The sequence below is a fragment of the Pantherophis guttatus genome, chromosome 3, assembly GCF_059756535.1.
Source record: "Pantherophis guttatus breed Tessera chromosome 3, ASM5975653v1, whole genome shotgun sequence".
In the NCBI taxonomy this organism is placed as follows: domain Eukaryota; kingdom Metazoa; phylum Chordata; class Lepidosauria; order Squamata; family Colubridae; genus Pantherophis; species Pantherophis guttatus.
This window is the reverse complement of record NC_142065.1, coordinates 34,141,593-34,168,468: the sequence shown is the minus strand read 5'-3', so window position 1 is coordinate 34,168,468 and position 26,876 is coordinate 34,141,593.

Genomic DNA, 26,876 nt, shown 5'->3' with positions numbered 1-26,876 from the left:
AATTGCTGGGAGGCAGAGGCCAAATGGTAGAAGCCAGTGGGTGGAAAGACTACATTCAGTGTATAAGATGCACCCAAATTTTCACCCCCTTTTAGGGGGAAAAGGCTGTGTTTTATACTCCGAAAAATACGGTAGTTCCTTCACATCAAACGGTTCTCAACATGTTCCAAATGAAGAGCTGAGGATTGGTTAAAATACTAGTAGTGTTTATGATGTGGCTAAAGTCTTTGGGATATCTAATTCTGATGTTGCCATACAGGAAAAGAGAATCTAAAGCTGCCAAACCAGAATTACAGTGGGGATATGGAATACCCTATAAGTGTGGCTATGGGAAAGCTCAATACTGTGAAATTGACATTGACATCTTAGCCATCAACAAATTGAGATGGATTAGAGAATTGAACACTTATAGTAAAAAATCACATTGTTTTCTACACAGGACATGCAAAATACAGTATTGCTTTCATAATTAGGAATCACATAAAATAACAGAGTTGGAAGGTGCTTTGGAAGTTAAGCTGACCCCCTCTTCTTTGTGGCAGCCTCTCAAATATTGGAACACTGCTATCATGTCTCTCCTAGTCCTTCTTTTCACTGGACTAGATACAGCAAGGCCAGTACTTGGCTTCAGTGTAGTCAATAACCAAATAACATAAATTAGATTTTGTGGAACAATCCTTTAATATGACAATTATTTATGTGTATTTATTAGATTTTTTTATCCCACCTTTATTATTTTTATAAATAATTCAAGGCAGCAAACATACATAATACTCTTTCCTATTCCTATTTTCCCCACAGCAACCCTGTGAGGTGGATTGGGCTGAGAGGCAATGACTGGCCCAAGGTCACCCAGCTGGCCAAGGTAGGACCCTGGTTTCTAGGCCTGCAACTTGACCATACATCAAACTGGCTTTCTCTTTGTTTATCCTCCAACCATTGATGCAGAAGAAAAGGTTTATGGGATTTATAATCAGGGTCAATTTGAAACTGATAGAACATGCAAGGTAAATATGTTGCTTATTGTTGGAGAAAAGTATGCCAACATTGGAAATATGAAGGAAGAAAATATAGTTGAACTGTATGGCTTAAGAAAACGTACATCAGGAAAATCATGTATCTTTTTGTTTTTACCAATCTAATATCTCTTCATTGCTAACAGACTCTTCAGACAACACTTACAGTATATACATGGACATCATCACCTGGAAATCAAATAAACTGTGCTATTGGTACAAAGAGGTGAAAAACCTCAGTTATAACAGCAAAAATCAATGCCAAAGGCTGACTGTGGAATTGATCACAAATTGTTCTTATGCAAGTTCTAAGTCAAGCTAAAGCAGAAATAGAAAGCCAAAGTTTCCACAATATGATCTTGATTTTATACCCACCATTTTCAAGGAGAACATCAGGAATCATTTTGAAGAGTTGTATATAACCATTATATAAATCAGCATAAATGTGTTCATCTCTTCTGCATCTGAGGTTGGAGATAACATACATAATTGACATATAAAAGGATTGCCCACAAAGTCTAAATTAATAGCTGTCAAGATTCCAGATGTGGCCACTGCATCCTAAACCTTGGAGATCCCAACATTCTAAATCATATTGACAAATTACAGTATAGCAGCATATAACTGGATTCAAATTATATCCATCCAAGAGATTTTAGAATTCAAATTAAAATTACTGTTCATATAATTAAAGTAGAACTCCCATGCCAGAGGAATAAAAAGTTATCAGCAGAACCATAATTTGGAATTGGGAGGAAAGGAAGATCCAAAAATATTATCTTATAATAAGCTTTATATTTGTTCCAAGTATATCAGCAGAAAGTTTATTATACTTAAATGATCAAGCACTCAAAACTGCAAGCCTTGCTAATGGACAATCAATATGGGTTCTATCACACTACTCATTAACTTTTTTGAGAATGCCATGCAGTGGTGAGTTTCTACTGGTTCACCCCAGTTCGGGAGAACCGGTAGTGACGGCGGTGGGAAGCTCCACCCACCCGCCCGGACGTCATCACGGACACTCTGCGCATGTGCAGAAGGGCCACGAGCGAGCGAAGTGAGCGTGCGCATGCCCGCACTCCCAGTTCCAAACTGGTAGCGAAGGTATGAGGAACCCACTATTGATGCCATGTCAAATATTTGAATGGGCATAATCTTTACAGATGATTTACTTGGATTTTCAAAAGACTTTTTTAAAAATCCTTCATCAAAGATTCCTCATGCAATGAAGATAAATCAACCACATCAACCTGGTAATCTCTATATATGTTGGAATTTGAGCTCCCAAACTCACAGACTTCACCATAGCTGAAGTCTCGACCATCTGGAGAGGACCAGATTGGGGAAGGTTGTCTTGTAAATGGATGAGTAAAAAGCAAGCAGTATAAAGAGCAGCAGCTGTATATCAGTGCTCTGCCACCTGATCATTTGGAATAGGAGTGGCTGAATTTGAAGATGCCAATCTAACTGGAAGGAAAAATAGCCAAACCTCAAGATTCATAAATTGTATGAATGTACAATTCAACTGGAATTGTATAATGTTTGCAAACATTCGTGTTTATTAAAACTTCTCATCAGGCTTTTATTTTAAAACTTGCTGATGTTAATACTACTTTCACACTGAATGCTAGTAGTCAATGTACATGAATGACTATGTTTTCATAAACAACTCTTTAACCCCAATAGTACAGAATGCTTAGACAAATGCTCTAGCTAAAGCAAGACTTTCATGCCATAGCTATCTTTCTCTTCTCTTTAAGTCATGGACAGTCCTCCATACTTATACAATGCACTTACTCATTCCTATACAGGCACATGAATCGATTCCTCTTCAGTACTAGGAATTTTCATGTAAATTCACTTTATGTAAACATCTTATTAGAATATGTAGTACCCAGAGACACACGATCTTATACTGACTTCACAGTACCAGCTTGGTATCAAAATGTTCAATTTAATTTTTTGAGTGAACCAGTTCTACAATTTTATTTGAAAGTAATGCAGGTTGGTCTAAATAAAAGAATAGGAGGATGGAAGGATGAAAAAAAAAGCACGATTAAATAAAGTGACTTATAATATGAATTGACAATTGGACTACTCAATATTTGTTTGATAACTACCCATTATATGAATTGCATTGCAGTTTACCAATACTCAAAACTCACTAAATAATTATTTACATGTAAAATGTATTTATTGAGGGAATGTCTGAGAGTTTCATGCATCTTTCTAGAAAACCTGTCTTGAGTTAAAGTTACTATAGTTTTCTATATAGCTCCAATGTAGCTTTTTGGCTCCCTCTACTGGCCCAAAATACAACATTTAGAGTATAACTTGAAAATAATGACCCATGGCAGATGAGTCTAATATATGACGATAATTAAACAAATACAGATGGTCCTTGACTTACAACAGTTCATTTAGTGACCTTCAAAGTTACAACAGCACTGAAAGTAGTGACTTATAACCGTTTTCACGCTTATGACTATCCCCATAGTCATGTGATCTAAATTTGGCTGCTTGGCAACTGACTCATATTTATGATGGTTGCAGTGTCCCAGGCAGGGGTGGGTTCTACTTACCTTTACTACCGGTTCGTAACGGGATCGTGCATGCGCAGATCACTGATGGTGACATCTGGGGCAGTGGGCGGGGCCTCCCTCCGGTTTTACTACAGGTTCTTGTGAACCGGTCTAAACCGGGGGCAATCCACCACTGGTCCCAAGGTCATGTGATCATCTTTTGCAACCTTTTTATGAGCAAAGTTAATGGGAAAGCCAGATTCACTTAACATGTTTCTAACTTAATAACTGCATTGATTCATTTAACAACTGTAGCAAGAAAGGTCACAAAATGAGGCAAAATGCACTTAACAAATATTTCACTTAGCAACAGGAATTTTGGGTTCAATTGTGGTCATACTTTGTTGTGGCTCGTCAGCGGTCTGTGCAGCTAGTAGCTGATTCCAACAGCAAGGAGGCTGGTGTGGTGCTGTGCCAGCAGCCTGTGCAGCAGGCACTCGAGTCAGACAATGAGGAGGCTGGAGAAGATGTGATGCCAGAGGCGGGGATTCAGCTAGGGCCTTCAGGACCTCCAGAAGCTCCCATAAGTGAAAAGGAAGAAGAGGAGGAGCCTATTCTCGATGCACGAGTGCGCAGAGCTGCCAAAAGGCAGGAGTGGTTCCTCAGGAGGAGATCTCCTCGAGAATAAGGCTTGGGGCTAATTGGCCAGTCCCTTAGCCTATTTAAGGAAGAATGACGACTGAGGCAATTTGCAGGGAACAACTTCATTCACTCTCCTTCGCATCCTGATCTTAGTTCTCTTATCAGTTTCCTGCAAATTGCTTCTGGGCTTTCTGCCAACCATAGTAAGATTACGATTATTAATTCTTTGGATTCTTGTATGCTGTTAACAAAGTTAATTAACAGCCTTTATTTGAAAAAGACTGATTTAATTTAGTAAACTAAGGTTTGTGCAGACTTTGTGTGTGCTGCGTTCTTTGGGGTCCATAGCTGGGGCAGAACATACTTCGAGGACAACCAATACTATACTTTCATAATGTATGCATCGGATATCATTTTGGTAATATTTTGCATCCACAGTTTTTACCAATGGAACTGAACATTTTAACTCCATGAATGAGACCAACATATCTGCAAATCTCGTACACATGAAATTTACTGTAGTACGGTATAACTACCTCCCTAATCTACTTTATAGAATTGCTGTGATCATAAAATGGGATGATCCTAGGGATATCTCCATGGGGGAAGACTACGATTTCAATAAATAATTGGTGAGATGTATTATATTCCTGTTCCATTCAATGTGTTCTGAATTATACCCATTTTACAAATACTGATTGTTCAAAATTTTATGAGTAGAACTAAAACTTGACTTCAGTTTTCCCTGACTGGACCTGCATTGAAATGTCTCCATTAAGTTGTCATTTTGAAAAGTGTGATAGATATTTATGCCATAATCACTCCAGTGATGTGAACAATTTCTCTTCCAATTAATGTATACAGTTAATCACACATGTGTAATTTGTGCCCTCTCTTTTGAGATGGCTGTTGGGCATAATTACCCTTTAGAGTTGTCATTCAGAATTCAAAAGATGTCATAGGATTAATTGGACATTCCATAGTTTATTAAGTTACAAGAGCATATTCTCCATACAGGCTATGTACAATTCTTTAACTGATATTACCAGATATATTTAACTGATATATAACCAGATTATGTATTTAGGGATCCCCCCCAATGTTTGTGAAGATGGAGAAGGAATCTTTTAACCATACATGCAGTAGGAAAAGATGAACTTATCTTGGGGAAGGAACCAATAAAGCAGGAAATACATTCATAATTATTTCAATCATGAAATTTAAAATGAGTCATTTGGGATCTCCTGCATATGCTTTGATCAATGCTAGATCTGTTTATCTTCAGTAATATGTCTTCAGATCAGGGGTGAAATGCTGCCGGTTCGATACTGTTTGGGTGAACCAGTAGTAATAAAATCTACAAGTTCAGGCAAACCTGAACGGAGAGCCTTGGTAGTACAGTGGTCTAAAGCACCTTGTTATTAAGACCAGCTGCCTGCAATTACTGCAGGTTCGAATCTCACCAGGCTCAAGGTTGACTCAGCCTTCCATCCTTTCTAAGGTAGGTAAATTGAGGACCCAGTTGTGGGGGCAATAAGCTGACTTTGTATAAATATACAAAAGGATGAAGGCTATTGCTTAGCGCATTGTAAGCCGCCCTGAGTCTCCGAAAAAGGGCGGCATATAAATCAAATTTTTTAAAAAAAGGTAGTAAAAAAAGCTATGATCCGACGATCAGCTGTGCTGCGCGGTTTAGCATATGCCAAAAGGAGGCTTGGAAAAGTAAGTAGAACAGTGAGGGGGGATCAGCTGTGCCATCGGTTTAGCTTCGCTAGAAAGCAGGAAATCTTGCTTTCTAGCAAAGCTAAACTGTGCGGCATAACTCATCATCAGATCGTAGTTTTTAAACGTGCAGCTTGCATTTGGTGTGCACTATGCATATGCACGCGGCTCGCATTTGATGCATATGCACGCATGCAGCATGCGCTTGGTGCGTGGCTAGCAAACCGGTAGCAAACCGGTTCAGATTTCGTCACTGCTTCACATGGGAACCTAGTACTGTTGAGTTATACAGCAAAAATAGCTTAACTCGTGGAAAGCATTTAATATTTAATATATTAAAATTATATACAGAATTTTTCCTTGACAAATGTTACCCAAGTATTACCAAAATTTAAAGCTGCATTTTTTTATGAAACAGGGAAATAGTAGAACAGAATGGTCAATACCATATGTTGCCAATAATAATCAGCAGTTCAGTAGAAGGGCAAAAATACGAAGAAGACACGGGTCGATCATCCTATTAAATTAGAAGTGGGCAATCCATGACCAGCATGATATTGAAGTGTCTCTGCAAATGATCTAAGCCTCTTACAAACTGAATCTTTCTCGAGAGAAAAAGATTTCTCTTCCATGGGATAGATACTATTTTTAAAATGTATATATTTCTCACATCAGCAGCCCTTATCCCAAACCAATTGCATCTATAAAACACTATCTGCTGGTTCCTAAAATTATTTTAGGAATAGTGTACAGGTAGTCCTCAACTTATGACCACAATCGAGCCCAAAATTTCTGTTGCCCGCTGAGATGGTTGTTAAGTGAGTTTTATCTCATTTTACGACCTTTCTTGTCATAGTTGTTAAGTGAATCACTGCAGTTGTTAAGTTAGTAACACAGTTGTTAAGTGAATCTGGATTCCCCAATGACTTTGTCAGACATTTGCAAGAGGTGATGACCCTGGGATGCTGCAACCGTCATAAAGATGAGTCAGTTGCCAAGCATCTGAATTTTGATCATGTGACCATAGGGATGCTGCAATGGTCGTAAGTGTGAAAAATGGTCATAAGTCACTTTTCCAGTGCCATTGTAACTTTGAGTGGTCACTAAACACTAAGGTGTTGGTTATCACCTTTAAAGCACTCCATAAGCATAGGACCTAGATATCTTCGAGACCGCTTGCTGCTACCGACGGCCTCCCATCGACCTGTGCGCTCCCACAGAGAGGGCCTCCTCGGGATGCCATCAGCCAAACAATGTAGGCTGGTGACCCCCAGGGGGAGGGCCTTCTCTGTGGGGGCACCCACCCTCTGGAACCAACTACCCCCAGAGATAAGGAGAATCCAAGACCTTGGTGCCTTCTGCCGTGCCCTTAAAACCCTCTTTTTTCAGCAAGCCGGGCTGGCTTAACTTTTTATTCTTAATTTTTTAAATGTTTTAAATGGGTTTGTTATTGTTCTTAAATTACGGGGACAAATTTATATATATATATATATTAATACTATTTTAATGTTTGTAATTTATGTTTTTATTCGGCTGTACACCGCCCTGAGTCCTCAGGGAGAAGGGCGGTATATAAATTGGACATAAATAAATAAATAAATATAATTGTTGTAAGGGGGAGGTTACCTGTACTTTCACTGTATATATTTAAGGTCTACAGTAACATAATATGACAGCCACAGAAGCTTTTGCTTAAATGGGTGTAATGCAAATGTGGAAGACCATTGTATTTCAAGGAGATAGTGACATCTTTTAATTTCTCCTTCATATTAAGAAGGGCATAGAAGCTTAGAGTTCGTTCTGAGTGTAGTTGTCTTGTTTTTACTTCTGTCTGGGAAATAAGAAGAAGATGGGGAATCTTCTCACAGCTCTGCAAGAACCTCAGGACTATTTTGGTTAATAGTGGCTTATCTGTATGGTTCCTGAGCGCTTGGTTTCTATCACAGGGTTCTGTCAGTTTTCACCCTCTGCTCAGGATTGGGTCCTGCAATCTTGGTACCATGGAAACAAGGTTTTAGTACCAGTCTTTGATAAGGCCCTGGCATTACTTCTTCAGTTTGGAGAATGGGCACAGACCAGTGGTGGGTTTCAAATTTTTTTACTACAGGTTCTGTGGGTGTGGCTTGGTGGGCGTGGCAGGGGAAGGGTACTGTAAAATCTCCATTCCCTCCCCAATCCAGGGAAAAGTTACTGCAAAATCCCCATTTCCTCCTGATCAGTTGGGACTCGGGAGGCAGAGAATAGATGAGGGTGGGGCCAGTCAGAATTTTTACTACCGGTTCTCCAAACTACTCAAAATTTCCACTACCGGTTCTCCAGAACTGGTCAGAACCTGATGAAACCCATCTCTGGCACAGACCTAGCACTGAGTGTTGTGTCAATTGGCTGCCTTGGGGGTATCTCTGATGTCATTCCACTGGAATTCTTAAAGCTAAAGAGAGATTGTGTATCATCTTGGTTTGGTATGTTATTCTTTCTTGTATTTCTGTTTAATTTGCCTGCTACAGTTAAACAACAAAGCTTAAAATCTCCTTACGCACTGTTGATTCTGGATCCAAAAAAAAGAACCGATTGTTTAGACATCTGGTCACTGCCTGGACACTTAGCAAAATAATGGGATACAGCTATCTCTAGTGGCACTGAATTTTGGAAAGTCAACATTAAAAACAAATTATATAATATAAACCAATATATAGAGAGATGTGTGGATTCAGTTAATTACAAACTAGGTAAAAAATATTAGGGGAAATTATTCTCAATTTTTTCACTTCAATTTTGCTTACAACAGTTTGAATGTAGAGCAAATTCTAAGAATTCTACAAGTGCAAATTACTGAATTAAAATGCTGGGATTTTTAAATGGTAAAAATAAATTATTTTAATTTTACTTTGAACTTTTATTTCATTTCCAGTTATATTTTATAAATATAAATAAATTATTTTAATTTTATTTTGAACTTTTATTTCATTTCCAGTTATATTTCAAGCTTTATTTGTCACCTTTGCTTCCTCCTCCTCCTTCTCCTCCTCCTCCTCCTCCTCCTCCTCCTCATTTTAGCCATTGTCCGTCCACTACAGGATGAAGGCCTCTTCCGCGTGTTTCCAACCAATAAGGTCCTAAGCTTTCTTTTGCCAATTGGGCCCGCAATACTTGCTGATATTGTCGATCCATCTTTGTATCTTATGATGTGTTAAATTAGATCTTGGAGCCACTTGATATAGAACCTTACTTTACATCAAACTTCATAAAAGTCCTAAGTAGTTACAACGAACATAAAATGCAAAAAGACCCAATTGGTAATATAGAACTCCTGCTGGCTCCTTCTCCCATTATGCAGAACTGCTTTTCTCCTGCTCTGTCAGGTCATGTATGGTGTGCATGCAATAGAGTAGAACTATCTTGTATTATGCCTTACTAAGTGGCAGTGGCCTTGACTGATCACAGAAAATTAAGCAGACTCAGACCTGATCGATACTTGGAGGGGAGACCATTATGAAGTATCATACCTGTAGACCAGACTAGAAAGTTTTTAAAAGGCACCCCCCTCGCCCTCCAAAAAAAGGCAGTGGCAACAGATTCCATAATTTTGTCAAAAAAAATATATGGATGAGTTTTTGAAATTGACAATTTCAAACTTGTCAATTTGAATTTAATTTCAAAACATTACCTTCTATCTTGTACAACTTTTTTTTTTCTGGGGAGCGGGAAGACGCACAACAAATACATAATTTAAGTCTGCCAGTAGGGGCCAGCCAAGAGCTATTCCGTGAGCAAAGGAAAGAAAGGGGCCTGTTCCTCTTGAAGGAATATTCAGGCACATAAGATAAACCTATGATTTCATCTTCAAATGTCGTGTAAAAAAATCACATGAAAATAGTTTCTACAACCTACAACATAAGCAAATCTTCAAAGAAATTATGGGGCTTTAAATTTTCCAGAAAAAATAGTTCCTCGCAGCAAACATGACTACACTGCGGCAAGCATCTCCAATCTGTGTGCCATGGGCTGTCTGTGACCCTGGACATCTAGTAATGTGGCTCCACAAAATCATAAACTTTTGACATTATATGATTTTATATTATAAAACTATATTTTATATGCGGTCCAAGACAATTTCTCTTCACTCAATGTGGGCCAGGCAAGCCAAAAGATTGGATAACTATGCTCTACAGCAGGGTTGGGGAAACTATGGTTCTTTTATACTTGTGGACTTCAACTCCCAGAATTCTGGCTCAGGAATTCTGGAAGTCAAAGTCCATAAGTCAGGAATGGGCAACTGTGGCCCTTTTACAACCTGTGGACTTCAACTCTCAGAATTCCTGAGATAGCCAAGCTGTCTCAGGAATTCTGGGCGTTGAAGTCCATAGGTTGTAAAAGGGCCACAGTTGCCCACTCCTGCCATAAGTCATAATGGGGCTGTTGGTCCCCATCTCTGCTCTATAGGATTGGTGTAGAAGGAGAAAGACAGTCGAAGACACTTTTTTGACAGACTGCCTGGGACTTAAATAGGTTCATGACAGATGACTGGCCAGGAAACTAAAATGAATGTTCAAGGGGTGAGCAATAAACTGATGCAAATGACAGAATGATTCCTAAATTTAGCCGTTCAACAGACTGTAAGGTGAGAAGATGCCCCCAACATCAAGACATGCTAGACTTAATTGCGTAGAGCCAGAAGCAGATACTGGTATCCAGACTTTGCTTACCTGATATAGCACTATCTTCTATCTTAAGGACTGTCCTGTCCAGGTTCATCTTAAAAGTTGCCCATTAGCAGTTTAAAGTAGTGTGTCTCAAACGTGTGTGTACATCAACTCCCAGGATTTCTCAGACAGCTGGAAGTTGATGTCCACATATCTTAAAAGTTGCCAAGTTGGAGAAGCACTGTCTATACCTCAAAGTAGGCATGTATGTATCCTAGGCACTGCTTGTTCTTGTGATGGGATTTCTATATTTCTTTTTAATTTTCTAACACATTAACTTTTCCCCCTTATAACTTCCTTCTTTTGGGAGCCACACATAAGCGGTTGTTTTAAATCAGAAATCTATTGGTGCTATTTGGTTCTTGCCAGAAAAAACAGTATTATTTTTGCTTAATCTTCTGAATTCTTATGACCAATATGTTAGATTTCCATATACTATGTGGCTTTGGCTGTGTGAGCTGTGTGAACACAGCCAAATGGTTTGTAAATCATGGTTTAATAGCCCAGAACATTGGGCAGAAGCAGCAGTTGTGGTTTAGTCAATAAATTCTGGTTCATCAAACCATAGCTTCATGTGATAATACAAGACATGTTTCAGTTGCTTATGGTACATCCTGCAGTATCTCAGTTTGTGGCTGGGTCAACCACATCCAGAAGTGCAGTACTTACTGTAATAGCTCCCAAAGTGTAATTCATCTTCTCTCAGAATATGCCATGCCATGCAGATAAAACAACAGAGAGATTGAATGCATGGCTTTAAAAAAAAAAAAGAGTGGGAGGGAGAGGAGAAAAAGAGAAAAATCCCTCTTAAAATATCCTATTAATTCCTTTGAAAACAGATGTTTTCATTTGCTGCTCACTAGATTTCATCCAAAGCAATTCCCTAGTAATTTCTTCAAATCACAGTAATTACCTCATTACTTTGATATTAATAGAATTCATATGGCACCAGGCAGCTAATTGAAATTAGCTCACTGCTGTCTTTACTAAAGAGAGATTTACAGGCTCTGAAACTCAAGGCCTAGTCCAGATAATGAGAGTGTCTGCTAACAGGCAGTCTGCTCTCATTCATACAGCCTAGCCTTGGAAAGCTTATGCCTTGCATTGGGAAGGTGACCTGTCTCTATTTCTTGAAAAATATAATTTTAAGATTGCTTTTTTTGTGGCAAAGAGAAAAACCTGTATTTTTGCTTTTATGCCAGGCAAAGTAAAGTAAAAGTCTCAGTATGAGGGATTTATAATACCTGAGAGCAGGGGTTCTATTCAGCAGATTCTGACAGGTTCTAGAGAACTGGTAGTGGAAATTTTGAGTAGTTCGGAGAACCGGCAAATACCACCTCTGGCTGGCCCCAGAGTGGGGTGGGAATGGAGACTTTGCAATATCCTTCACCCAGGAGTGGGGAGGGAATGGGGATTTTGCAGTATCCTTCCCCTGCCATGCCCACCAAGCACGCCTACAGAACCAGGAGTAAAAAAATGTGAATTCCACCACTGCCTGAGAGCTACATTTTGAAAAATAATGAAGCCTTAAGTAATAATGCATGTGAAAATAACCTTGTTTTGAATGGTATTTTTGATTTTTTCATTTATACTAAATGGTCTGTTCAGTACTGGAGCAAGTAAAACCAAAAAAGTCACTTAATATTTCAACTTGTTTAAAGTTTGACATGGCATTTGGTTATTCATACAGCTCAGTGGTGAAATCCAATTTTTTTTACTACCGGTTCTGTAGGCATGTCTTGGGCGTGGTGTGGCTTGATGAGTGTGGCTTGGTGGGTGTGGCAGGGGAAGGATACTGCAAAATCTCCATTCCCACCCCACTCCTGGGGGAAGGATATTGCAAAATCTCCATTCCCACCCCACTCTGGGGCCAGCCAGAGGTGGTATTTGCTGGTTCCCCAAACTACTTAAAATTTCCGCTACCGGTTCTCTGAACTGCTCAAAATTTCCACTACCAGTTCTCCAGAACCTGTCAGAACCTGCTGAATTTCACCCCTGATACAGCTACTGTATGCCTCCTTTTAATTCCAGTGGGACTCCAGCTAAACTGCAGTTAGATTAATTATGATCTGTTAGGCATAATTGCATAGCATGATTGGTAGGGTCACAGATAATTCATTAATTTTAAACCATGATTTACAAAATATACTGGTTGACTTCTCAAACAACATTTACCCATGGTTAGGTAAACCATGATTTTCTCAGCTAGCAGTATAGCCAACATACATCAAATTTCAATCAGAGTCTGGATTTATACAAGACAGTTACATATATAGAAATGTAGTTGGCTAGTTGGTAGCTGAATATATTTTATATACCCAGCCCAAGTGGTTATCTTAGCATGTTATGTGAACCTAGCTAAATGAATTAATTTTGTAACTGTAGGTTATTATATCAGGGGTGCCAAACTCCCGGCCTGTGTGCTGGATGCCTCACACACTGGCCACGCCCACATCCAGTTTAGTGAAGGGGAAAATAGTCCTGATTTGTCACATGACACTGCTGTGACGATGTGAGTTTGACACCCCTGTATTATATGAACACAAAATTTGAGATGTTTCTAGGATGGATTTGAGCTGCAGTCTCTTCTACAAGCTGTCCTTGTGCACTATCAAGCCATCTCAACTTAAACTGTCATGTACCGTCTTCTTGCTGGAGATTACAAGTGCTACCCAGTCTGATGTATTTGGTGTTCAAACCAGTTATTTTTCTTTTGTGGTGTGGAAGTCTTTTGTTCATGCAGTAGTTATAGAATTTTGTTGTCTCCACCAAGTAAAATAAGCAAAGACAAGAATCAGAAGTGTTTGAGTAAATCTCCTGACTGAATTTGTGTTTTCAGCATCCCTTGCCTATGTCTGTGATTGCTGAGATTTCTGTAATTCAGCAATATCTGGTGAACCACCGATTCCATACACTTGCTATAAAAACCCAATACATGGTAGAGACCAAGAACGTGCTTCTACACCCATACATTTCTGTAATTTGCATCTAGATTAGGATTATCATAACCAAGCTACAAAAATTAAGACAACCACTAAATGACAGTGGTTTTGTATGGCATTGGGCTTTAACTGTAACCTTAATAGTCTTAATTGGAATGCAATGCTTCCAATTAGCCTAACGGGGCTCACTATAGGATATTCATAGTAGAACATTACTAGGGTCCAATCCTGGAGAACCCGAGTCTAAGTGAGCACAAACAGCTATAGGTGAAAACAAATAATTGTCTAATGATGCCTGAATTACACAATCACTTCCGAATTAGGCTACTATATATTACCATATTTCCCCAAGATCAGTGGCAATGATAGAAAATGGCTCTCATTAGCCCACACTGATATATTTGCTGATTTAAAAAAAAACAACCTCCAATCTTTTGAAATTACAGCCAAAGATCTATTGTACTTGTTGAAAGCTCCCCTTTTGAAAAATTCATGATCAGTTTGAATAGTCCTGAGGCCTGGTTGGATAAATGGTGTCCTCCTTCTCCACAATCCTTTGGGGGGGGGAGTTGAGAAAGAGAGCTTTGGGAAAGATGTGTCTTGTGGTTATTGATTTAAATGGATGTGCTCCCCACCCCTCTGCTGCTGCCCACTTCGGCTGAGTACTCTTGGCCATTGTGGTCTGGAAAAAGACACTGTCATTTGGAGTTCACATAAGTGGAAAGATTCTACTTTTTAACCCAAATGTATTAATTATCTACCCAGGGAACAAAAGTGGTGCATTTGCAGAATGCGGTTGTCCAGACATCCTCATCACCCCTGAGACTATCATCTCCGCCACCTCTTTTATTTTCACTGTTTTGATTGAATCTTGTCTGTCCCATATCTCTGTGGCAGCTTCTAGCATCTTATGGAGCTATTGAGAGGATCATCCAGGGAACAGCTTTTCCCCCACCTGCTCCTCTAGTCAGATGGCAAATGACCCCAGAGACAAAGGGCCTGGTCACCCTATCACCTTTTTTCCTGTGTGCCTTGCCCCAACACATGTCTCTTTAACCTCTTTCTTGGGGCCAGCTGTTCAGAAGGCACCCTCCTTTGTCATGATTAATAGGGCCCTGGATCACATGATTACGCAGACATATCGCCCCATCTGGTCAATGGTCTCTTGTTTGTTTGAGACCCGATGCCCTCTATGAAAATGATATTAAGTCTACCAGCATAATGCAAGCTATGTCCTTCCCTTAATCTGCCCTGCTAAAGACGGCGACTGCTGGGGATGAGAGATTCGAAGACACTCAGTTGTGCATTCATTCTGCAAAGGTTGCCAGTAAACATCACCCATCACTCCATAAAGACAGAGATTTATAATTGATGTTGGATGTGCCTTGCATCTCCTTAGCCAGACTGGGTTGTTCACATGCACTTGCTGCTAATTTCATCTGTTTTCCTATGTCATCCTGAGGTGCATGCCATCCTGAGGTGGGGACTTTCGGATAGCAGTCTATAAGAGGCTGAAGCTCAGGTTCAGATCCGAATCCCCTTTTCCAAGAAGCTGACTGGGTCATAATTTCTCAGTATAGTCCTGTGATGACGAAGGGCAGAGCCCTCTCTGCTGGCATGTGCACCTTCGCCCCAGGTCAGATCTCCATGGTGTTTTTTTTGTGAGCTTCTGTTTCCCTGCAAATGATGAAACAGAAGCTCATGAAAGAAAAAGATCTTACCTCTTGCTGTGCTGCCGGTGTTGGGATGCCCCGCCTCCTGACGGACAGCTGGTCTTCAGGTCTCTGCTGTGCATGCGCATGTTCGTGCATCTCCATGTATGCGCACATGCACACACCTTTCAGTTTGGGCATGTGCACGGACGCAGTTTGGGCACTTGGTGCCTAAAAGGTTCACCATCACTGGTATAGTCTATCTCACAGGTAGCTGGAAAAATTAGTGTAAGGGGAAATGGCCTATGTATAGAGTTCTGAAGGAAAGGCAGGATATATATGTAATAACATTATTTCATTGTAACTCCTTTGCACAATCCTGATTCCATGCATGTGCCTTTTTTTTTTTTTTGTCATGACATGGGCCTTATTAGTAGCTTATATTGTTCACTTGTACAGCTTGCCAAAGATCTGAATGCTAGGACCCCTTATATAGAAAGCTTCTACACATACCCCACCAACACTTTAGACTTGATTGGGTGGTTGCTGTATAAGAATTTTAAATTCTCTTCCCTTCTCCTTGCTCAACAGGTTCAGCATAACGTTTACTTTCATTAAATGAATGGAATTGCAAGGTGCACTGCATCTTTCTATGGAGGCTTGCCAGCTCTACCATTGTAATGTGTTCTTCCCTAGCATCAGCTCTGTTCATCCAACATAATGGGAGACGTGCTCAATTACACTTAAAAACATTTTTTCCCTAGCCAATTAAATGTTTTATGTAATTTGAAAACGTAATTGCAAAATTGCACCTGGCTCTTAATGAATTGGAAACATAAAGGTTTAATTGTGCTATGTATTAAATTCCACACCCCACAAATGATACTTTCATCAGGTCACTGTCCCTCAAATATGGAATAATGTGCTTCTCCCAACAGGAAGGAGATATGCTTAATAGGTCAGGCACTGTTGCAAATAACTAGGGAATCACATGGCTGCCTTTGCTAACATATGAGGCATGTACCTCTTCAGACACTGACATTGTATATTTCATAGGTCTCCAGCACATGTGAACATTATGAATAAAATCAAGGAAATTTGGAGGCAGTGGTGAAAAGATGAGCTATGCTGAACTTGAATAAACTTTCATCTTTATTTATATGACCTTAGGAAAAATTCCTTTGAATGTAGCTACATTTTCATACGTAGCAGTACAGAAGTGCTTTTTCAGGATCAGCCAAGGTAAAGCTCCATTTATTAGCAGAGGGTCTTGGGAATATGGGTTCCTATTGTTCAAATACCACACCTGGTTACTTTATCTAAATCATGGGAAGTTTCTTTCAAGTGAAACTGTTCCATCAAGTCCTTTAATCCCAATCTGGGACATTGTGGGTACATGAGGAGGAATTTACAGCAAACAGGAGACAAGTTTTCTGTTGTTAATCCAATATTTTGGAATAATGGAAATTCCCTGGGAGACATGGATGGGTGGGACCTCCCTGTTGGTGTTCTGAAGGGTCAAAACTGATCTACAGCACTTTTAATTTGAACAGATTGTGGAAATTGAGTTCATCTGTTGCAATTTGTAACCCTTGTTTTCATGTACAGGTTTCCTCAAACTTAATGTGATGCAAATAATACTTATGTCTAATTTCAAAGTTCCAGCCGTCACAGCATCCCTTGCGGTCACATGATCACGATCCAGGCACTCAGAAACGTCTGCATTTCCTACCATTGTAGCATTCCATGAATACATGATCATGATTTGCAACCTTCCACCAACATGGAGTCAGGCTTTATACCGCATGGCTTTGGTGATGGAGATTTGGATTCCAATTACTGTCATTAAGTGAGAACTACCTGTATCTATATATATATGAAAATGAAATGCCGCTCATGCATCGTCACAAAATCTCCAGAACTGTAAAGCCTACAAACTTGAAATTTGGCATGTATGTTCCTCTTGGCTTCTAGGTGCTTGCTAAGAAAGGATTTTCCAGAATGACCATCAGATCATTAGTATTTCTTATACTATTATTAACACGCTCTGAGGAGAGAAGGGGATAAGATAGGAGATGCCTCCATGGAGCAAGCCTGAGGGAGAGAAGGGGATAAGATAGGAGAGGCCTCTGTGGAGCAAGCCTGAGGGAGAGAAGGGGAAAGGAGAGGCTGATCGTAACTACTCATTAATTTTCAAGCTGTGTCGATTTATCAAGCCCGATCACATAGTTTCGTAGCGGAGCATGAGTATCCAGCTACTTTTTAATAATACTGGATATTGTAAATCACTGAAAATCATCAACATACTAGGCTCAAATAACATCCTAAGATCCAATGTGATGTAACTGTTTCGTGACTCAGTATTAGCCAGTGTAGTGTTTCAATATATTGTGGGAGCCCCAATAATTTGCTCAACTCAGTAAAATATAATTTGGTAAGCACATTGAACAAACATACCCCATTTCTCCCCCTGCTAATCTGCCTCCATTTCTTGCCTTCTGCTTTCTTTCCCTTCTGTTTCTCAACTATAATTTTCTCAGTGCAGAGATCCGTCTTCTTAATTCTTTATGAAGTGCCTAGTGCTATCTTGATTATTATTCATGCCGCTACATTTTAATGATTTGGGTAATTATGTTATGCATGGAAGCTAAGCTAAAGTTATCCCCCACTGGTTGACAGAATCCTCCAACTTCGAGTTGCCAAGACAAGTCAGATGGAAGGAGTGTCAATATTCCATTGTTAGGGTGCAGAAGTCAGCTTGTCACTGAGGGCTGCTTTGTTCAATTCCTGTGTGACAGCCTAGCAAGAAAGACAGGGGAAGTAGTGATAGGGTGGACTGCAAATAGTGGTGAAGAACAGAGGGATGAAGGAGACAATGGCTGCCTTCTTCCTAACCTGGCTCTTGAAAAGATGGTTGGGTTTTACACATGATTTAACAATAGTTTATTCAAAAGCAACAACTGGCTGAGTTTTCATAGCACTCAGCACCAAAACTAAACAAAATGCACAATGGGTTAGCATGCTGGGTGAACCCAGCAATATGAGCAAGACTGCTGCCTTTCTGGAAAAAAAAAGGGGGGGGACATAACCTGCTTTTACACACTTACCCATGATGTTACAAGGCAATGTTCTCTTCATTCATCTTGTGAAATGTCTTATGTATGTATGTACCAATAGTTCTTGATTTACAACCATAACTGAGCCCAGAATTCCATTCATAAGTTATTTCAGTTGTTAAATCAAGGCACCCACATAACCAGAAGTAAATATGTGTGTGGGGGGGAGGGGGGTTGTAATAGTCATTGAGTGAATGCCCCAGAAGTTAAGGGAATTCATTTGTTTGAATAGCAACAATGTAAATTGGCAAAAAAAAAAAAAATGCAAATCCTGGTCTCATGACCCCAGAACGCTGCCAATGATCATAATGCTGATCCGCTCAACGTGATCACATGACCACAGGGTGTGGTGACCATTTACAACAGCCAGGGTGCTTGAAGTCACCCATGTCTTGACTGTCATAGCTTTGAACAGTCGTAAAACTTACTGCCAATAGTGTGACATTGTATTTGAGCTCTTATTCATGTTATATTGAATTCCTCCTTCATCTTACTCCAGAGTCACTTTTGTTTCCTGAAGCTTCTTAGTTACTTCCTTGGGCTAACTGGAGAGGCCATCATGTAGTAATTCTGTGAAGCATCCCTGTCAACCACTTACTCCAGTAGCTCACTAAGCACTCCTCAGAACTACCTGTCTGCACTTTAGGAAATTCAGGCTATCTGTCAGATCCTTCCTCCCTTGGAGGGCTGTAGCATCTAATGAGTCTTACTTGGAGAATATTTAGCGAACACAGATATAACAGTTTATTTTATATGTAAACATATAAAGTTCTTTTGCAGCAGCACTCAAATTAGTTGAATGATGACCTGAGTTTGAGACTCTATAAATTAGATTTAAGGAGGACTTAGTTCACCAAATTAGAGTGTTTTGTAACTTGATATAGGTAGTCCTTGAGTTATGAAGATAATGGAGCCTGCCTATTTCAGTCATAACTCGTGGTAAATATGAGTGACCATCACATGACTGACCAATTTTATGTTCCTTTTTGCAGTAGTTGTTAAGTGAGCATCATGGTCATAAAGTGAATGTTGTGAACCAGTGGTTCACTATAAACGCAGTTTTACTGAAAACTGAAGTAAATGCTGGTTTTCAGCAAACCTGCTCTGAATGTGGTCATGTGACTGTGGGACACTGCAAATGGCCATAAAGTGTAGTCACGTGACCATTGGGGCAACCGTCAGAACTTCGAATCTGTATCATAAGTAACCCCCCCCCAGTTGTCCACATAACTTTAAAAGGTCACTAAGTGATAGGTCATAAGTCAAGAACTACCTTCAGATACAGTATTCCAAATGCCAATCTGTTATGCTCCCACACTCCCATATAATACTCCTATCTTTTCTTTTACATTCTTATTTTTATGTATTTTAATCGATAACACCTTTTATATCTTCTGGTTTTTAACAACTTCTTTTGACCTTGATGTATTTAAGATTTTTTTCAATTACTGTACCCCACCCTCCTTATGATGGTCCATGATGGGAAAAAAGATTGGATTTGGTTACCTTATCATATTGGGCTGCTCATGGACTTTGTTGGTAGACAGACCATTTAGTATTAATACTGTGATCTTGCAGTCCTCCAGAAATGTCTTTGGACCTGCTTTTTTAAAAGTCATCTCTGTGAATGGGAGCCCTTCATTCCTGGGAATTACTTTACTGGAGTTTATGGGCAAACTATGGTTCAATTTTAATTTCATCTGACATGCAATAAGAAACAACAATTAGGTCACGGAGACCAAATTTCTCTTCTATAGGGGGAAATTTATAGTACTTAAATAACAATAATCAGTCCGCTGAAATTTGAGCCTAGAACCTGACAGGGATTTTTCTTTTACTTGTACTGTTGCAGCAACACTGAGATATTTTAACATGAATGGAAAAAAATTGAGTAATTAAGGGGTGATAAGGCTGAATCTCACCTATTGATCTGAGCTATTGTTTTATTAGAGGTTGTATCCTGTGGCGGTCATTCACCACCAGAAAGAACATTGTTGGTGGAGTAGATCTTCCCCCTCCTCTTTGCAGCTACTACACTTTATATTTCTCCAGGGAGCTGGAGGTCTATCAAGAACAGATTGGAGGGAGGTCACAGTATAGTAAGGAAGAAAGCAAGCAAGCAAGGGGAAATGTAGTTATGCTGCGCTATTGGATGTAGCTTTACATTTATGCAGCCTGCTTGTCCTCCAAAGAGCTTCAGGCAATGTAATTCTCCCTCCTTTTTTATTCCCACAGCAGTCTTCTAGGAGATTGTTTAGCCTGGTTTAATCACACACTTGTTTGGTTTGGGTTTTATCTATTCTTTCTCTTCATGCAGACGCAGCTGCTAGAGAGCAACAGTGAAAAAGGATTTTGACTTTCCTATATAAGTTTGTGAACTTCTTCAAATGCATCTGGTTGGTAATTGCCTGACACAGAATGCTAGACTCAGCAGGGCCCTACATTCTTATATTTAAATCATAATTTTACAGAACCTGTGTTTTAAAAAGGAATCTGCTAAATTTCTACATGCTTCCTCATAAAAATGATGTCCAATTTCTGAGATAATCAAGTTGTTCTTTTATATAGTTTTACTATACCTTGCTCTTGAATTCCGGTTCTACATGGACACATTTGTGTAGTTTTCTTGGCAAAATCATGAAGGTGTTTTACTTGTCACTGCCCTTTTGCTGCAACTTTTCAAAAACATAGAATCATAGGGCTGGAAGGGACCTCAGAGGTCTTCTAGACCAACCCCATGCGTCCAAGCAGAGGACCTTATTTTACCTGACTTGTTTGAAATATTTGAGGTACAGAAAGCATTATTTCCATGATTAATTATAGTCCAAATTGGACCTGCAATTTACATATACTTGTAGATGATGCACATCTTAATCCAAGTTAATAACATCAGCATTAATTATGGGGAAAAAATAGAAATCTTGAATGCCAAGGGTCAAAGAGTTAATAAGCACAACAAAGTACTGTGGAATGTTAAGTACCCATTCCATCTCATAAGTCATTTGAAAAAGTGCAAATTTTCTAGGGTGTCCCCTCCCCCCTTGCTTATAATTCCAGAGATCTTTACATGGTATCTAGGGTCTATTTCTGAAAAGTTATCTGCTGTTCATTTTACCCCAGTAACTCATCCTTTCTGTATGATAACTTAGTGAGGTCTTTAGCAATGAACTATTGCATGATGCCACAGGTAAGGGATTATGACTTCAGTAGTAACAAATATAGGCCTGGGAAAGAGTTTGCTTTTGCTACAGATGTCTTTGTATATAATGAATGTAGAAAATGGGAATGTAAAAACTGACAGGTAAGGAAACAACCTGAATTCATTATGCAGAGAGTTGTAAACTGTGCAACTGTGCAATGTCATCTACCATATCACTGACCTTAATGGGTGGGGAAAGTATACTCAAAGGATAATTTTTAAAGGTATTTTAAACTGCTGTTAAAAATACAAGATACATTAGTATGACAATAAATTTATTCTGACCAGTGAATATGTTTTAAAGAAATAACCAAGCAGTCCTCTGGCATAGAATGTAGAAGCTGTAGAAGCCAATTGCCAGGCTGGCCCATCTCATCTGCTGGTCTTAAACGGTTTTCCCAAAAACTCTTACTGCATAACTCTTACAGCTGGAGCTCTTACAAGAAAGAGTATCTCAGCTGTCTTGAGCCTTCCTAAAAGAGAGAAGATCCTGGATTACACAGGAGTTGGAATATTTGCCAGCGCAGCTCCCCCTTAGGCAACCTGTAGTCCTCTGAAGAGGGACAATGTGCCATAGCTCAGATGGCCCCAGATGCCCAGAATCAAGTAGAGCTGTCCTTGCAAAGATAAGGCAAAAGGTGTGGGATAGCTGTTACTAAGAAAAGAAAAAAGAAAATATTTGGCTGCCCACTTCATCCTTTGAGCTTGGTCCTGAACACATTTGTCTTTTCTTCCAGAAGAAGAACCATCTTTCTCTCATCTTCTGCAAAGAAAAGTGCATGATATCAAAGGTCAGAGCTTTTGCTGAAGAAGGGCCTATAAACTCCTTGGCCATCCAGCCATATAGATACATTACCATAAATTCTCCAACCTGCTCTAGACTTAAATTTAACTTGTAATTTCTCTATTTTCAGAGTGATTTGCCATAACTATAAATCAGAGGTCTTCAAACTTGGCAGTTTTAAGACTTCTGCTATAAATAGTCTTCTCTTGCGCTAGAATCATTAAAGGAATTCTTTCAAGTATTGTTTTGTTTCTTCTCTTACTGTTTTGATATTGTTTCAAGCAACATATCCAGGTTTTCTCCTCTTAAATCTTCAAATGATTCCAAATTTGGAAATTAAAAAATAGAATACAGTTTCAGATCCAACATTTTGCTTTGATATAACTGATTCCATCTTTATTGATTGGCAGTGGATTAGTCTGATCCTGTGATTCTCATTTTTTTTTCTTGTGAATAGGGGAGGGAATGCTACTTCTTTGTATCTTTCTTTTTCTTTTTTCTTTTCTTGCATTTTTAGATTTTCTTTCATTTCTTTTCTTTTTCTTACTTTAGATTAATTTGCATTAGTTTTTATTTTATTTTCCAAAATATTTAATAACAATTATATAAACTGGAGCTGGACATATTCCAGGGTATTAAGTAATGTAAAAAAACAAATGTGAACACTATAAAAATGATGAGAAATAACCTTAGCAAGAAACACTCAGTGACTTTGAGTAAATTGTGTTCTTCAACCCAAATGAGTATACAGTTTGTTGTGGGGATAAACACAGGAAAGAACATCATGTTTACCACCATGAGCAAGAATAGTCATGATATACTCCTGATTAAATTACTATTTAAAGTATACATATGTACAATCTGCATTTTTATTTTTGGTGATAGCATGTATTTATATTGATAATCATGTTTGTGGAAGGATATTTCTTTTATCTAATAAATAAATAGATATTTCTTTTATCTAGCTTTCAATATCCTTGTTTCCAATGCCACATGGTACAATAACTCAACTAGTTGCCCAATCAACACTATAGATGTCCCAGCCATTTCAGGCATTTAACCAAGGTCTCCACAAAAGTGTTCCTAATTTGTGTGGGGAAAATAGTACAGACTGTACTGCAACTGCTTTTCTGATTATTTTTGTCATACCATTCCAAAGTGAGAAGGAATAACTTCTTATCACAAGAACAATTTGTACATCAAAAAATAGATTCTAGTTTTAGGCGGATTCTGAAGACTGCTGTGCCAGCAGCGGGCATTTTTTCAACATCTCTCTCTTCCTGAAATCTATGCACTTGCCTGGTATCTTGACCTTCAGGAGATAAAAGTTAATTAACACCTTTTAAATGTGGCCACTTTAGTTATTTAAATGATTTCCCTGTTGCATTTGTAATTTTCTAGAATAAGACAATTTTTGGGGGTAAAAACTCAATCTGTAATTTTTGTGACTATGTACCGGTATTTATTGTAGTTGTTTTCTGAGTAGGAATACAACAGCCACTCTCAAGCTTCAAATCTATACTGTACTTATCATCTCCTGCACATTGGATCCAATTTCACATTGTTTCTATCCCAATCCTTAAGCATTACATAAGGAAAAGATAACAGTTTAGCAAATGGGCATTTAAATAAGGCTGGCAACCTCACAGATGTGCAAAGGCAAATTTGGGCTAGATCATGACCCATAGGAAAAAAAAACCATGGGTTTTGCTACAGAAACCCATGTTAGTTAACTGCCAACATCCCAGACAAAAATATGATAGTGTCAAGTGCTGTGGAAATCAGTAGATTCAGGCAAGTTGAAATGATTTCTTGCAAGGTTAAGCTCTCTACAAGAATTTGAACTACTAGCGGGCAAGGGAAATTAGTGGGAGTTAAGAATTCAAGGTGGGCTGGACTTAGATCTGTTGTGGATGCATGACTAATTATGCATTTGACCCTTCCTTCAGGCTCAGCCTGGTCATCTGCTACAGATACAGTGACAAGCAGTAGTGACAAACTTTGCTTGGGAACCAAGTAAAAAAGTGAATTAGATGAATAAATGGCCTGACTGCATCTCCTGTCTCAGTATAAATTTCAAAAAATAAGCAGTTAAAGAGATGACAACCAAAGAAGGAACTAGGAATACAAAACTTCTCAATTTTGCTATTGCCATTCATTCATTCAGGCACACTTTTTCTGTCTTGGGCTTTTACCTGAAATATTTGAATTATCATACTAGATGTGATAAGGGTTACAGTTTGATCCATTTAGAAGGACAATTTATATGTGTATTATTATTAAACCTCTTACCCCTTGACTACAAGATCACTAGCATTATAGATAGACTTCAATTTATGACCAGTCACTTTGTGACTGTTTGAAGTTACAACAGACTTCTCGGGTGGGGGTGTACTTACACCTGGTAAGGTATGATGGCTGCCCCCTATGGTCACATGGCTGCACTTTGGGCACTCAGCAACTGGGCTGCATTTATGGCTGTTTACATCATCCCATGGTGATGTGACTGTGTTTTATAATGGTTATACTGAAAACCAGCGTTTACTGTTCGTTTTCGGCAAAACTGGCTCATAGCAAACCATTGGTTTGTTAAACTACCATAGTGTTCACTTAATTACTGTGGCACTCACTTAACAACTGGTGTTTGCTTAATGACGACTGCAAAAAGGGCTGTAAAGTCAGATCAATCATGTATATGATCTGATTCTTAACCGTCACAAGTTAAAAGCTGTGATGGGTAGGTTGTAACTCGAGGACTACCTATACTTCGTAATTCTTTATAGTTCTGGAGATACTGGATTCTCAAAACAGATGATTTGTTTTTGCCTTCAATAATGTCAGAAGGATCAAATACCTTGTTTTCCTGTGGTTTATGCACAAGCTAGGAATCCAATAAAATATGCTAGACATTCAGTGGAGGTCAAAGAAAATATATTTATTCAACTCAAGGTTGTCAAGTAACATTAGGTAATATCCACGATAGACTGTCCTCTGTCTCCCTTCTTATAGGCTTTTAGTTTAAAAATTTAGTCAATCATCAGTAGACTGGAATATGTTAGCTTATTACAATAGTTCTGTTCTATTAGCATGAACATCTCCTTTTCATATTCTGTCAAAACAGATGTTTTCTTATCTATAGTTAACCACAATGTCTGAACATATGAGTATTTTATCTTTCCTATGCATATGTCTTCCTATGCATATATGTCTTCCTTTATGTATGTTTTGCTATCTGATGTGCTTGTTTATCTATAATGGCAGGAGCCAGCCTTTTCCTTTAACAAAATAGCATTACTGCTACCTAGACAATCTTTCATCAATTCTTAATTTAGATTTATTGTATGCATATAAGGAAAATATACCAACAATAGGACAGGATAGGTTAGCAGATACAAGGTATGTCTTTAAAAGGAATTAATTAAAAATGCTACCCAGCAGAACCATTTAAATCATTGAGTTGTGTTTTTTTTTTTTTTACTTTGGCTGGTCCCGGTCCCCAGCATAGCAGTTATGTTTTGTCCTTTCTGAATTTCCAGGCCCTCTTCAAAGGCCTCATAACAGCAGATCCTGCTGTTAAAATACATTGAGCATTGGTTGAAAGCAGTGTTGTGTGATTTTTACAGCATGCACTCATCAAGTTGGGCATTGGGATCAGATGGAAGGATAGAAGAGTGGACTTTTAAAAGCTTTTCTAATTTCATTGGTACTGCATTCCACCATAGGGATACCAGCTGTGCATCTTAAGGAAAAGACAAAAAAGATGTGCTAGCAGCTGCATCCCACATGGAGCAACCCCAAAACAGGGTAAACAGGATACATTTAACTTCTTTCAACTCTCTTTCCTCTATTTAAATGACATGAGTTGAACTGAAGGCCCTCTCTGTATGAGTATATCAGAAAGCAACTCCGTATCTTTGGCCTTGTAGTAATAACACTATCTCAGACAGGAATGCATTACCTTCTTATATCTTAAAAAGACCCTATCTGAGCTTTTAAAATCAAGTATTGTTGCCAGACAAAATACAATTATCAGTGCAATGCTTCAGTGACAAAATGCTGCAGGCAGAAATGTATCAACTATTAAATCTAATACTTCGACCTTCATAAGGGATTTGCTGTTTTGGAAGCAGCCCATGATTCAGAAGTAAAGCAAGTCCTTGCAGGCAGAAAGTACCAGACTCAATTTTCAGCATTTCCAATTAGAAAAGCCTCTAGAAAAACCACCCATTAAAGCCAACTGGGTGACCTTGAGCCAGAAACACTCTCCCAGCCCAATCTACCTCATAGGTTTGTTCTTCTGAGGAAAATAGGCAGGAATATTATGTCTATTTGCTGCCTCAAGTTCACACACACACACACACACACACGTGTAAAAATAAAAAGGTGGATAAAAATCTAATAATAAATCAGGGTTTATAGAACTCTGTAAGCTTTTTGAAGTGTGTCAACCAGCACATAACATGCAGGTACATTCATTTGTATACATGTATAGGATTGATCAAATCACACTGAACTACCTTTCATAAACCTGGTGCTCCCTAGGTATATACTTGGCCTGCCTGCCTGCCTGCCTGC